The sequence below is a fragment of the Microplitis mediator genome, chromosome 3 (assembly GCF_029852145.1).
Source record: "Microplitis mediator isolate UGA2020A chromosome 3, iyMicMedi2.1, whole genome shotgun sequence".
In the NCBI taxonomy this organism is placed as follows: domain Eukaryota; kingdom Metazoa; phylum Arthropoda; class Insecta; order Hymenoptera; family Braconidae; genus Microplitis; species Microplitis mediator.
Genome location: NC_079971.1, coordinates 18,543,277 through 18,559,601, shown reverse-complemented (window position 1 = coordinate 18,559,601; position 16,325 = coordinate 18,543,277). Strand labels below are relative to the sequence as shown.

Below are 16,325 nucleotides of genomic sequence, written 5' to 3'. Positions count from 1 at the left end.
AGGCTTGATATTTTGTTCCCCAAGGCTTGGGACATGGACATCATCCAAGGCTTGGACCAATGCTCACCCAATGGTTCAGCCAAGGCTTGACCAAGGCTCGGGACTCTGGCATAACGACTGGCCAATGCCTGGTCCGAGCCTTGGCCAATGGTCCCTTCCTACCAGGGTACCTTTTTTATTCCCTCCTCTTTTTCATGCAGCTGTGGACCGACTTGTGCTTCTGTACTGCATCATTACGTGGTGTATATATATAACTTATATACTATATATAGTATATATACTATATATACTATATGGTGTATATACTAGACCGATTCAAAAAAATCGACTAATTTTTTTTTTTTTCAAAACCCGCAGTGAAAAATCTTCCTAGTTATGAAAAAAAAGCCTGTGGAAACGGGAGCTCTTAATATCAATTTTGAAAGGTCGCTCATCGTAAATTTCTATTTTACGTTTAAATAACATGGGAAAAAAAATTTTATATTTTTTTATTTTTCTAGCTCGGCATTCGCACGTCATATAAATGAATCCATAGCATATTCTTGTAGAGAATTTAACGCTCTACAAAAAAGGTCTCTTATCATTTTTTGATAAATCCATCCATTCGAAAGTTATCGGAGCTGGAAGTCAAATCTTTAATAAATTTCCAGATCTTTTTACTTTTCCAGCAAAACTATCAGACTTATCAAAAAATGTCTTAGGGTCTTTTTTATAGACAATTTTATTCCCTACAAATAATTTTCAATGAAGTTCTTTGAAATTCCGCATTGTTTTCTAGTTATTTTTGTTTTAATCTTGAGTTCTCAGAATAGAGTAGAAGACTATTATTTTTACGAGCTTGGCATTAAAATGAAAATAACTAGAAAACAATGCGGAATTTCAAAGAACTTCATTGAAAATTATTTGTAGGGAATAAAATTGTCTATAAAAAAGATCCTAAGACATTTTTTGATAAGTCTGATAGTTTTGCTGGAAAAGTAAAAAGATCTGGAAATTTATTAAAGATTTGACTTCCAGCTCCGATAACTTTCGAATGGATGGATTTATCAAAAAATGATAAGAGACCTTTTTTGTAGAGCGTTAAATTCTCTACAAGAATATGCTATGGACTCATTTATATGACGTGCGAATGCCGAGCTAGAAAAATAAAAAAATAAAAATTTTTTTTTCCCATGTCATTTAAACGTAAAATAGAAATTTACGATGAGCGACCTTTTAAAATTGATATTAAGAGCTCCCGTTTTCACAGGCTTCTTTTTTCATGACTAGGAAGATATTTCACTGCGGGTTTTGAAAAAAAAAAATAGTCGATTTTTTTGAACCGGTCTAGTATATACTATAACTTCCCGAATTTTTGAAAATTTTCAATTTTTTTAGCGGGAAGTTGAAAAAAATATATATAACTATTCATAATAAAAAAAATTAATAAATCATTAACTGCGACTTCGTACAGGTTATCTAAAGAATATCAGAAACATCTTTTGAGAATAAAAACACGTACAGTAAAATTTTGTTTGTCAACAAAAGATTTTTATTAATTGATACAATGCATTTATTAATCTTCACTGTATGTTATAATTATTTTCCCATGGGTGCTCCCGCCATTTGATCTGCTTCAACTTGATTATCATTTTTGCATGTACCTTGCCAAGCATACGCACTGCATGAATGTCCTGCACAACAGTTGTATCCTTGTGATGGATGGCACTAAAAAAATTTATATTTTATCAAATTTTCATATTTCAGTAGAACTCATTTCTCAAATAGTAAGAAATATTTGTTAAATACAAAGAAATCATGTTTAAGAAATGATTTTTCAAATTGTACTAAGAAATCTTTTCAAATGCTCAGAAATCCTTCTATCAGTGTGTGCGCGATTTAATATCGATTGGAATTTATTAAATATTGAATTTAAGGGATAAATTGTCAAAGCCCAAAATTTCATCAGTTTAAACTTATTGATTAAAGTTTAAAGTTTTTCAAAATTGTTGTTTATGTCTACTTTTACACGCAGAGAAATTTTCATCAGTAAAAATTACCTAAAAAATATAATACTGTGAGGACATGTGGAAAATATTGAAATTTTCCCCATGCACATTATAAAATATACTATTCGATAGCATGTAAATAAAGTGCGATTTCTACTAACAACATAATAAAAGTTTAGTTACTGACTAGATGTCCTTACAGTACCAAACTTTATGGGCAATTTTTACTCAAAATTCTTTGCGTGTAATTTTTTTTTTCTTTCACTGTGTTATGATAATTACTTACCCATTTGCCATCACAGCCTGCTGTCGCTGCACCAACATAGAGACTAATCAATACGAAAATTGATAATAATAAAATTATTTTCGACATGTTTTTATTTTATATCCTGAAGCGGAAAAATAAAACAATTATTTAATTTAAATATTACAGTAATTACAATAGTACAGAGGTATAATTAAAAATATATATGCAATTATTATTTATTACCAATTGTTCTTTTCTGATGTTCTGCCAGCTTTTATATGACTGATCCGCGGATTACTGCATGACTTTTAGTTATTGACGATAGTGATCTTTGACATTTCTAACAATAAATGTTGTTTTCTAATAAATTTTTGTAGACGTAAAATTTATCTTATAAACTAGTAAAATGTTATACTTTGTAAAATAAAATTACGCATTACTAGATTTTTAATTTTACAAGATGAAAAGTAATCAGGAAATATCGAGTTTGAGATCGAAAGTCGAATGTGAAGAAATACATAAAGCTGGGATGGGTAAAACGGGATTTGTTAAAAAATAGTTATCTTAAATAACGAGTGACATTGAGTATTATAGAGTTTATTTAGTTCAAGTAAAAATGTGTTGCACAACAGTGACGTCATAGAAAAGTTGAGAAAAACAAATTATTGTGATTAAATAATTTATAATTTTGAAAAATGTTGGAAAATTCAAAACTGTACACCTCAATCGCTCATTTTATATTTAATCGTTACTTTTATTTTATAATATTAATTAATTTTTCTCTATTATGAATTTTTACTCAACTTACAAATTATCAATTTGATTTTTTCAATTTCTTATTTTCAATTAATTATCTACATTATTAAAAGAATAAGGAAAATTTCGTTCCCGGCATATCTATATGATAGAATTCGTTAATGTTATTAAATTTGGTACCGTTAGAAAGGTCTTGACTTGAATTTGTGCCTTTTCATACTTTAATCTCTTTTTAATTGCCAAGTATTGAGATAAATAGATTTATCTATATCATTCGAATTACATTTAAATTACGCGGGAAAAAAGACGACCGTATTTATTTTCTGTAAATAAATTAATACTTTAATTATTCTGTCACTAAATATGACTGAATGTCACTGAATACATAGATATATTATTTATATCAAGTTACTACTCCAAAATGACAGATTTTTATACACTGATAGAAGAATTTATTAAATATTAATAAATTTATTTGTTTAGATGCTACAATTTCATTTATTAAATATCAATAAATATTTGTTAACATTTAATAAATATTTATTAATAGTTTACAAATATTTATTAACAGTTAATAAATTATTGTTAGAGTGAATGTGTCTTTTTTTACGGTGCGCCGTGAAGATCGTTCATAAACAAATAATGCTACAACCTTCCTTAATGAAGATACGATACTCAGTACTGAACATAATAAAATATTTTTTTTGTGTTGAGTTTCAAATAAAAAAGTTTAAAGTGACCCATAAAGTTTTTCAAAAATTGATTGAAATGGATGTGTTGCTAAATTTATAGGGCCTAGGTGATCTATATCCAATGTTGATGAGTACAATTCATCGAATAAGATTAAAGTCTTCATACATATCGGAAACCTTTAAACTTATTAATATAAAAATAACTATCATTTTAGTTATTTAGTTTATCTTATTCTTCTGTAAAGCATGATATAACTGATTTAGATTCTCTGAAAGAATCATAGAAAATAGTATAGTGATGAAATGAAATTCATGTTATATCAAGCATGTTGTTTATCGTCGTAAATTAATTTAAGATATATTTCTGTAAATATTAATTTACTATCATACATGTTATATTTTTTGTATATTTGTTGTTGAAAAAGTATAAAAAAATTTCAATGAAACGAATATTATTTATTTTTTTTATTATAATTATTTATTTCAGCTTTTAGAGCCTAGAAATTGGTCTGGGTACATATAATCTTACATAAATTTGTTTCTTTTACATGCTATTACATTATATTATCTCAAATTAATTTCACTTTATACGATCCCGATGAAAAAAGATTTTGTCTAATCATATATGATCATGCATAATTGTCTATATAGGATCAGATCCAAAAATTGGCCAGGTCTGATCATACATAACTTGATCTGTTTATACATGATCATATATGATTATATATAATCATGCATGAACGAATATAGTCATTTTTTGAATCTCATTTAGAATATCTGTAAATTATTAATTAAGTAGTTTAGTTAGGATTTATTGTCTTCATCAATATCAATGTCAGTTAAAATTAAATAAAAAAAAAAAAAAAAAAAATTATTAACCATCGACAATTATTTTAGTACGAGGTCACCCATCCAATTAATGTTCCACGCCGATGCTGCTAAACTTTGGTTATCGATGGTTTGTAGTCTGATCCTCTAGTCTATTATAGGGGAGACCGGGGCAAGACGGCCCACCTAAGCCGGTTATTATTATTTGTGGCTTTTAACCATCAAGTCGATTTACTCTTGTCCAACTTGAACTTAATTCACCAAAATTTTGGTGAAGCTCCTGAAAAAAAATTTTTTTTTTTTGGGGCAAGACGGCCTGCTCCGAAAAAAAATGAAAAAGAAAAATTTTTTTTTTTAATTGTAAAAAAATTTCCCGCGTAACAAATGTTTATATTTTTCTCTTTAACAACTGTATTTACTTTAATATTACTCGAAATAACCTTTTTTGATATAATACGAGTCAGTTTTTCACTTCTGTAGAAAATTGATTATTGGTTTTTTTAACTTTTTCAAATGCTCTATTTTAATCCAAATCCATATAATTAACCAAAAAATGATATTTCTATTAAATTAATCATGACTAGGTTATAATACTATGAAATACATTTCCTTTCAGAATTTTTGAGTGGTTCATTTTGCCCCAAGTTTCACGTATCGGGCTAAAAATGAGTAAATAATCTAAATTTGTGATAATCAAAAGAAAACAAGAAAAAAAATTTTTTGGTTAATTTTTGAGGTGGGCCTTCTTGCCCCAGGTGGGCCGTCTTGCCCCGGTCTCCCCTACACTTACAATTAAGAAATGTTTATGGCATTACTTAACTCAAATAATTGAATTGATACTTTATACTTTTAAATTGCTGCCGAAACCTTTGAACGTTTTTTAAGTATTGGGGATTTAAGTTTGATTGAAAGTTGACAGAATAAAAACTTAATAACATTGATATTAAAAAATTGTCATATTATTAAATATATATATATATTTATATATATAGGGGAAGGGGGGGCAAAACGGGGTAGGGTGGGCAAAACGGGGTACCCTCAAAATTTTATGAAAAAAAAAAATTTTTTTTTTTCGTCTAATTAGTATAAATCCGATATATTTGCGCACTTTTAGCCCTACGCATTACACCTGGGGCAAAATGGACCAGCCGAAAATCCTGAAAAAATGATTCTTTCAAATTTTTACCGTTAAATTAAAAAAAATTTGATATAATTCCGCATTTTTAGCCTTACCCATAACACTTAGGGCAAAATGGACCAGCCGAAAATTTTTAAAAAATGATTCTTTCATATTTTTATCGTCAAATTGAAAAAAATATAATACACTAATCCATTTTTCGGCTGATTTGTTATAGCTGGGGCAAATTTGGCCACTAAAAATATTCGAAAATAATATTTTATTGTTTTATTGATAAAATATTTTAAATAATGCAAAATAATCTGCAATCTAAAAAATCAAAAAACACGTTTTTTGGGTTCATAATAATGACAAATAAGAAATACAGAATTGTTTTTTTTTTATTAAATAGCAATTAGTAATTAAGCTAATCGAGGGGAAACAATTTATTACACTTGAAAAAATTTTTCTTGAGTATTATAAAACCAAAAATAGTTGTCAAGAGAAAGAAATACATTCTTAATAATGAAAACAATTTAAAAAAAAAAAAAAAAAATATCATTTTTTGGAGGGAGGCCTCTCTGCCCCACAAAAATTTTTTTTTTTGCCTTCGTGTCCACCAATGATGTGAAATGTAATTTTTCTTTATGTATATTACATATAAAAGATTCAAGTAATAAAATTTGATCAATTTTCAGAAATTTTTTTTTTTCAACTTTTTTTAGGGGTACCCCGTTTTGCCCGCCAAAAATAAAAATTTTATTTTTAAACGGCAGCTAAAAATTTTGTCTATTTACCTCGAATATCACTAAAAACAAAAAGATTTAGCGTATTTTAGTCCTCGAAAACTTAGTATTTCCTCAGGTACCCCGTTTTGCCCCCCCTTCCCCTATATATATATATATATATATATATATATATATTAGGGTGATCCGAAAAATAACAAACTTTTTTTTTTTTCTTCCAAACAGGTTCAAAAGTTTCATTTAGATAAAAAAAGACGCCTGTGAAAATGAGAGCTCTTAATATTAACATTAAGAGGTTCCTCATCGCACTTTTCTATTTCCCGTAAGAATAACATGGGAAAAATTTTTTTTACGTCTTCTGATTTTTATAAGTATCTAACGATGCGTCATAGGAATAAATGGCAGGCATATTTTTGTAGGGAATTGAATGCTCTACAAAAAAAGATTCTTATCATTTTTTGAGGAATTTATTTGTTCAAAAGTTATTTGAGGTTGAAGTCAAATTCATATTAAATTTTGAGATTTTCTACTTTTCCGGCGAAACTATCAGACTTATTACAAAATGTCATCAGACCTTTTTTGTAGACAATTTTATTCCCTGAAAGTTATTTCTAATAAAGTTTTTTCGAATTCCGCATTGTTTTCTAGTTATTTTTATTTTAATGTCATGCTCTTAAAATCGATCAGAAGACTATTTTTTTATGAGTAAATCAAAAGACGTAAAAAAAATTTTTCCCATGTTATTCTTATGGGAAATAGAAAAGTGCGATGAGGAACCTCTTAATGTTAATATTAAGAGCTCTCATTTTCACAGGCGTCTTTTTTTATCTAAATGAAACTTTTGAACCTGTTTGGAAGAAAAAAAAAAAAGTTTGTTATTTTTTGGATCACCCTAATATACACTAATGCAAAAAATTAAAGGAGCAGAAAAATTTTATAAATTTTTTAGTGATTTTTGGAAGGCTGTAACTTGGTGAAAAAAAATCGTATCGAAAATTTAAAAAAAGCATTTTATAGCTTGAAATCTCTAGTTTAGGTGTATTTTTTTCAAAATTTTTTAAAAGCTCCGATTATTGCGCAAACATGAGAAATACCGCGAGCCAACAAATTTCTAAATTTTTTTTTTTTTTCCGAAGAGCCCACGGACCGCGGAAAAATTCTTCCAACTAAATGAATGCATACATCGCTTAGAAAATTTATTCAGCTTCAATTTGGTTTTTTTTTAACCTCGTAGGACGATTTGTCGCAGAGATATCAGCCTTCAAACAGAAAATGATCCTTTTGGCTTTGATTTTCGATATTTCAGGTACCAATGATCGCACAGAAAGTTGAAGGGCGGCGTTGAAAAATTGAATAAATTCCCTACAAGACCCTGTCATCATTTTTTGAAAAAAAAAATTTTTTTTATTTTTAACATCCATCAGAAGTAAGTACCAAAAAATGACTTTTTTTGGTTTTTTAGTAAATCAACCGCTACTATGCAAATATCGATAAAAAAAATAATGTTGCCAGGGACTTTTTTAGCTTAATGTACCCCCAAGACCTCTGTAAATTTTTAAATTGATCTATCAAACCGTTTTTTGGGAATCATCGATCAAAGTTTAGCTAAACAATTAAAGGAGCAAGTTTTGTTCCTTTAATTGTGTAATCATAATCAAAATGAAAAAAATTTTTTTTTTCGACCTTTCTCAAATTTTTGCGTTGGTAACTCAGCAAATGCAAGGAAATGACAAAAAAAATTAAAAATTTCCAAAAAATGTCAAAAAAAAAATTTAGAACACAAAATACAAGTTTCAATTTTTTTTTTTTCTTCGATTTTTTTTGACATTTTTTGGAAATTTTTAATTTTTTTTGTCATTTCCTTGCATTTGCTGAGTTACCAACGCAAAAATTTGAGAAAGGTCGAAAAAAAAAATTTTTTTCATTTTGATTATGATTACACAATTAAAGGAACAAAACTTGCTCCTTTAATTGTTTAGCTAAACTTTGATCGATGATTCCCAAAAAACGGTTTGATAGATCAATTTAAAAATTTACAGAGGTCTTGGGGGTACATTAAGCTAAAAAAGTCCCTGGCAACATTATTTTTTTTATCGATATTTGCATAGTAGCGGTTGATTTACTAAAAAACCAAAAAAAGTCATTTTTTGGTACTTACTTCTGATGGATGTTAAAAATAAAAAAAATTTTTTTTTTCAAAAAATGATGACAGGGTCTTGTAGGGAATTTATTCAATTTTTCAACGCCGCCCTTCAACTTTCTGTGCGATCATTGGTACCTGAAATATCGAAAATCAAAGCCAAAAGGATCATTTTCTGTTTGAAGGCTGATATCTCTGCGACAAATCGTCCTACGAGGTTAAAAAAAAAACCAAATTGAAGCTGAATAAATTTTCTAAGCGATGTATGCATTCGTTTAGTTGGAAGAATTTTTCCGCGGTCCGTGGGCTCTTCGGAAAAAAAAAAAAAATTTAGAAATTTGTTGGCTCGCGGTATTTCTCATGTTTGCGCAATAATCGGAGCTTTTAAAAAATTTTGAAAAAAATACACCTAAACTAGAGATTTCAAGCTATAAAATGCTTTTTTTTAATTTTCGATACGATTTTTTTTCACCAAGTTACAGCCTTCCAAACATCACTAAAAAATTTATAAAATTTTTCTGCTCCTTTAATTTTTTGCATTAGTGTATATATATATATATATATATACCTTTTTTAAAAGAAACGATTGAAACGAGTAGAAAAAAAAATTTTAAATACTTTTTAATGCTTTTGAATCGCCCTTCTTATAAGCATTCAACATTGCAAATCGTTTCGAATCGCCCTGGTTAAAAAAGAGAATTAAAAAGGATTAAAAAGAATTAATTTTTCAATATTTTTAATCCTTTTTAATACTGCCAATCCTCTCTTAAATGGCCACGTTACATGGCTTAATCCTTTTTAATTCTCTTTTTTAACCAGGGCGTTTCTTTTAATAAGGTTATATTTATATATATATATATATATATATATATATATATATATATATATATATATATATATATATATATATATATATATATATATATATATACTTAAATATTTATAGGTTTCATATCAATGAAATCTGATCAGATTTAATCATACATAGACATATATAACTACATATAGGTTTATATCAGTCACGTCTGATCAGATCTAATTATATATGGGGGGTTTGTATCAATCATGTCTGATCAGATCTATTCATGTACAGACTTATATATGATCATATATGGGGTTATAACAGCTAGGTATGATTATATCTAATTATATATAGACTTAAAGATGATCAGATCTGATCATATATAGACTCATATATGGTTATATATGGAGTTATAACAGCCAGGTATGATTATATCTAATTATATATAGACTCATATATGATCAGACCTTATCATATATAGACTTGTACATGATTATATATGGGGTCATAACAGCCAGGTATGATCATATCTAATTATACATAGACTCATATATAATCAGATCTGATCAGATCTAATTATATATAGACTTATATATAATCAGATCTGATCATATATAGGCTTATATATGGGCTTATAACAGCCAGGTATGATCAGATCTAATTATGTATGGGGTCATATATAATTATATATAATTATATATGACCCCATAGATAATCATGCATGATTATATATAACTTCATATATGATTATATATAATCATATATAATTAGACAAAATCTTTTTTCATCGGGTAAATAATTATAATAAAAAAAATAAATAATATTCGTTTCATTGAAATTTTTTTATACTTTTTCAACAACAAATATACAAAAAATATAACATGTATGATAGTAAATTAATATTTACAGAAATATATCTTAAATTAATTTACGACGATAAACAACATGCTTGATATAACATGAATTTCATTTCATCACTATACTATTTTCTATGATTCTTTCAGAGAATCTAAATCAGTTATATCATGCTTTACAGAAGAATAAGATAAACTAAATAACTAAAATGATAGTTATTTTTATATTAATAAGTTTAAAGGTTTCCGATATGTATGAAGACTTTAATCTTATTCGATGAATTGTACTCATCAACATTGGATATAGATCACCTAGGCCCTATAAATTTAGCAACACATCCATTTCAATCAATTTTTGAAAAACTTTATGGGTCACTTTAAACTTTTTTATTTGAAACTCAACACAAAAAAAATATTTTATTATGTTCAGTACTGAGTATCGTATCTTCATTAAGGAAGGTTGTAGCATTATTTGTTTATGAACGATCTTCACGGCGCACCGTAAAAAAAGACACATTCACTCTAACAATAATTTATTAACTGTTAATAAATATTTGTAAACTATTAATAAATATTTATTAAATGTTAACAAATATTTATTGATATTTAATAAATGAAATTGTAGCATCTAAACAAATAAATTTATTAATATTTAATAAATTCTTCTATCAGTGTATAAAAATCTGTCATTTTGGAGTAGTAACTTGATATAAATAATATATCTATGTATTCAGTGACATTCAGTCATATTTAGTGACAGAATAATTAAAGTATTAATTTATTTACAGAAAATAAATACGGTCGTCTTTTTTCCCGCGTAATTTAAATGTAATTCGAATGATATAGATAAATCTATTTATCTCAATACTTGGCAATTAAAAAGAGATTAAAGTATGAAAAGGCACAAATTCAAGTCAAGACCTTTCTAACGGTACCAAATTTAATAACATTAACGAATTCTATCATATAGATATGCCGGGAACGAAATTTTCCTTATTCTTTTAATAATGTAGATAATTAATTGAAAATAAGAAATTGAAAAAATCAAATTGATAATTTGTAAGTTGAGTAAAAATTCATAATAGAGAAAAATTAATTAATATTATAAAATAAAAGTAACGATTAAATATAAAATGAGCGATTGAGGTGTACAGTTTTGAATTTTCCAACATTTTTCAAAATTATAAATTATTTAATCACAATAATTTGTTTTTCTCAACTTTTCTATGACGTCACTGTTGTGCAACACATTTTTACTTGAACTAAATAAACTCTATAATACTCAATGTCACTCGTTATTTAAGATAACTATTTTTTAACAAATCCCGTTTTACCCATCCCAGCTTTATGTATTTCTTCACATTCGACTTTCGATCTCAAACTCGATATTTCCTGATTACTTTTCATCTTGTAAAATTAAAAATCTAGTAATGCGTAATTTTATTTTACAAAGTATAACATTTTACTAGTTTATAAGATAAATTTTACGTCTACAAAAATTTATTAGAAAACAACATTTATTGTTAGAAATGTCAAAGATCACTATCGTCAATAACTAAAAGTCATGCAGTAATCCGCGGATCAGTCATATAAAAGCTGGCAGAACATCAGAAAAGAACAATTGGTAATAAATAATAATTGCATATATATTTTTAATTATACCTCTGTACTATTGTAATTACTGTAATATTTAAATTAAATAATTGTTTTATTTTTCCGCTTCAGGATATAAAATAAAAACATGTCGAAAATAATTTTATTATTATCAATTTTCGTATTGATTAGTCTCTATGTTGGTGCAGCGACAGCAGGCTGTGATGGCAAATGGGTAAGTAATTATCATAACACAGTGAAAGAAAAAAAAAATTACACGCAAAGAATTTTGAGTAAAAATTGCCCATAAAGTTTGGTACTGTAAGGACATCTAGTCAGTAACTAAACTTTTATTATGTTGTTAGTAGAAATCGCACTTTATTTACATGCTATCGAATAGTATATTTTATAATGTGCATGGGGAAAATTTCAATATTTTCCACATGTCCTCACAGTATTATATTTTTTAGGTAATTTTTACTGATGAAAATTTCTCTGCGTGTAAAAGTAGACATAAACAACAATTTTGAAAAACTTTAAACTTTAATCAATAAGTTTAAACTGATGAAATTTTGGGCTTTGACAATTTATCCCTTAAATTCAATATTTAATAAATTCCAATCGATATTAAATCGCGCACACACTGATAGAAGGATTTCTGAGCATTTGAAAAGATTTCTTAGTACAATTTGAAAAATCATTTCTTAAACATGATTTCTTTGTATTTAACAAATATTTCTTACTATTTGAGAAATGAGTTCTACTGAAATATGAAAATTTGATAAAATATAAATTTTTTTAGTGCCATCCATCACAAGGATACAACTGTTGTGCAGGACATTCATGCAGTGCGTATGCTTGGCAAGGTACATGCAAAAATGATAATCAAGTTGAAGCAGATCAAATGGCGGGAGCACCCATGGGAAAATAATTATAACATACAGTGAAGATTAATAAATGCATTGTATCAATTAATAAAAATCTTTTGTTGACAAACAAAATTTTACTGTACGTGTTTTTATTCTCAAAAGATGTTTCTGATATTCTTTAGATAACCTGTACGAAGTCGCAGTTAATGATTTATTAATTTTTTTTATTATGAATAGTTATATATATTTTTTTCAACTTCCCGCTAAAAAAATTGAAAATTTTCAAAAATTCGGGAAGTTATAGTATATACACCATATAGTATATATAGTATATATACTATATATAGTATATAAGTTATATATATACACCACGTAATGATGCAGTACAGAAGCACAAGTCGGTCCACAGCTGCATGAAAAAGAGGAGGGAATAAAAAAGGTACCCTGGTAGGAAGGGACCATTGGCCAAGGCTCGGACCAGGCATTGGCCAGTCGTTATGCCAGAGTCCCGAGCCTTGGTCAAGCCTTGGCTGAACCATTGGGTGAGCATTGGTCCAAGCCTTGGATGATGTCCATGTCCCAAGCCTTGGGGAACAAAATATCAAGCCTCGGCCGAGTCTTGGGAAACAAAAAATTGAGTCTTGGCCAAGGCTTGGGAAACAAAAAATCAAGCCTCGGCCAAACCTCGGGAAGCAAAAAATCTAAGGCTCACCCAATGCTCGATCTAAAATATTATTATTTAAATTAATGAATATAATTAAAAAAAAGTTTGATCACACTTTTATCGACATTACATTGGAGTGTAATCAACTAATAACTGAAGTAATGGGAAATAACGAATAAAATTATATGGGGGCTACCGGGGTTCGAACTGAGATCCTTCTGATTACTAGGCCGGGACGCTATCCACTGTGCTAAATCTGATGTCCAGATAATCATGATTTTTTTGCTTGTTGATTATTTAAATACAATTTAATTCAAAAATATTAAATCGTAAAAATAAGGTGAAATGTAGTTTTATTTAATGAACAAAATTGTCTGAAGAGTAATGACATATTTTTATGAATTTGTAATTTTATGATTTGATATAAATGAATAAATTAAGAATAAGATCAAGTAGCACTACTATGGAAGGGGGGGGGGGGCAAAAGAGGGTAGGGTAGGCAAAACGGAGTACCCCCAAAATATTAAAAAAAAAAAAAAAATTTTTGTTTTTCGTCTAATTGCTATAAATCCGATATATTTGCGCATTTTTAACACTACGCATGACACCTGGGGCAAAATGGACCATCCGAAAATTCTGAATAAATGATTCTTTCATATTTTTATCGTCACCCGGGAAAAAAAGATTTTATATGATCATATATAAACATATATGTTCATATACAATTTATATATGATCATATAAGAAATATATAAAAATTATATATGATTACATAAAAGCTTATATGATCTTATAAAGTTCTTATAAGAATTAATATACTCTCGTGAGGACTTTATAAAAATTGATATGACTTTATATAAAGTTATATATAACTTTATAAAAGTACTAGATAAAGTTTTATATGCTTATATATAATTATATATGATCATATAAAAGTTCATATGATCTTATGAAAATCTTATAAGAATTTATATAGTTTTATAAGGATTTTATAAAAATTGATGTGATTTTATATAAACCCGAGAAAAAGTTCTTATAGAATCATATATAAACATATGTGTTTATATATGATTATATGAAAGCTTACATAATCTTATAAAATTCTTATAAGGATTCATATGATCTTATAAGAATTTTATAACAATTGATGTGATTTTATATAAAGTTATATATAACTTTATAACAATACCAGGTAAAGTTTCATATGCTTATATATAATCATATATGATCATATAAAAGCTCATAACGATCTTATAAAATTCTTATAAGAATTTATATAATTTTATAAGGATTTTATAATAGTTGATATGATTTTTTATAAAGTTATATATGAGTTTATAACATTACCAGATAAAACGTTATACATTATATGCAGTCATATATGATTATATAAGAACTCATATGATCTTATAAAATTCTTACAATAATTCGTGTAATCTTATAAAATTTTTATAAAATTCGATGTAACTTCATATAAAGTTATATATAACATTGAGAAGTAACAAGAGCACGTTTTATATGATTATACATAATCATGTATGATCATATGAAATCTTATATGACGTTATAAAATTCTTCTACGAATTCAGATAATTAATGAAAATTGATGTGATTTTCTATGAATTTATAAATAAATTTGTATAAGTACAAAAGAGTTTAATACGGTTATATAAAATCATATATGATTATATAAAAGTTTATATGGTTCTATGATTCTTATATATAAATTTCTAGGGTCTTATAAGCAGGTTATTTTAAAGAAATTTATAATTTTATATAAAACACTAATGTGATAAAATTTGATCATATTTGGTGCTTTATTGATGTAGGGTGTATCAATTTGATCATTTGATTTAAGTAATGCTATAGATTGTCAAATACTTATAAGGGTAAAGCAGACTAGAGAACCAGACGGCAATCAAGAGATCATCAAAGTTGAGCAGCATTGAGGCAGAACATTAATTGGCTGGGTGACCCCTTGGCAAAATAGCAGTTAACCGATAGATGTTTTTTTTTTTTTGCTCATGCATGATTATATATAATTATATATCATCAAATCCTGCCAATTTTGAGATCTAATCATATAAAATTTATTGTATACATGATTAGGTAAAATCAGATTTTACCGGGTATATCTAACTTTATATGATTATATAAGATTTTATATGATTATATAAGATTTTATATGATTATATAAGTTTTTATAAAGTCATATAAGTTTTTATAGGACCAATTTCATTATAAAACTTTATATGATTTTATATGAGTCACTTTTATATGATTTATATATGATCATATAAGAACTTTTTTTCCCGGGCAAATTAAAAAAAATTTAATATATTAATTCATTTTTCGGCTGATTCTCTATAGCTTGGGCAAATTCGGCCACTAAAAATATTCGAAAATAATCTATTATTTTTTAATTGATAAAATTGTTAAAATAATGCAAAATAATCTGTAATCTAAAAAATCAAAAAACACGTTTTTTGGGTTCACAATAATGACAAATAAAAAATATAGAATTGTTTTTTTTTATTCAATAACAATTAGTAATTAAGCTAATCGAGGGGACCCGGGAAAAAAAGTTCTTATATGATCATATATAAATCATCTAAAAGTGATTCATATCAAATCATATAAAGTTTTATAATGAAATTGGTCCTATAAAAACTTATATGACTTTATAAAATCTTATATAATCGTATAAAATCTTATATAATCATATAAAGTTAGATATATCCGGTAAAAAATAATTTTACCTAATCATATATACAATAACTTATATATTACTAGATCTCAAAATTGGCAGGATTTGATGATATATAATTATATATAATCATGCATGAACAAAAAAAAAAAAAAAAAACATCTATCGGTTAACTGCTATTTTGCCAAGGGGTCACCTATCCAACTAATGTTCTGCCTCACTGCTTTTTTTTTTAAAGAATGTTTATTTATTTAAGAAAATCAGTCATACATAATTGGATAAAATAAACAACAAACATAAAATCATAATATTTTTTATACAT

At 26.9% G+C, this 16,325-nt stretch overlaps 2 long non-coding RNA genes across 2 annotated transcripts; one reads left to right on the top strand and one right to left on the bottom strand.

The window, feature by feature from the left end:
* Positions 1-1,508: 1,508 nt before the first annotated feature.
* On the bottom strand, positions 1,509-2,472 carry LOC130665020 (uncharacterized). The gene is made up of 2 exons (XR_008989500.1): positions 2,275-2,472; positions 1,509-1,707 (listed from the first exon to the last, which is right to left on the bottom strand). It is a non-coding gene; the product is annotated as an uncharacterized LOC130665020 (long non-coding RNA).
* A 9,328-nt stretch (positions 2,473-11,800) lies between these two features.
* LOC130664999 (uncharacterized) lies at positions 11,801-12,764 on the top strand. Its single transcript, XR_008989498.1, has 2 exons — positions 11,801-11,998; positions 12,566-12,764. It is a non-coding gene; the product is annotated as an uncharacterized LOC130664999 (long non-coding RNA).
* Positions 12,765-16,325: the final 3,561 nt, after the last annotated feature.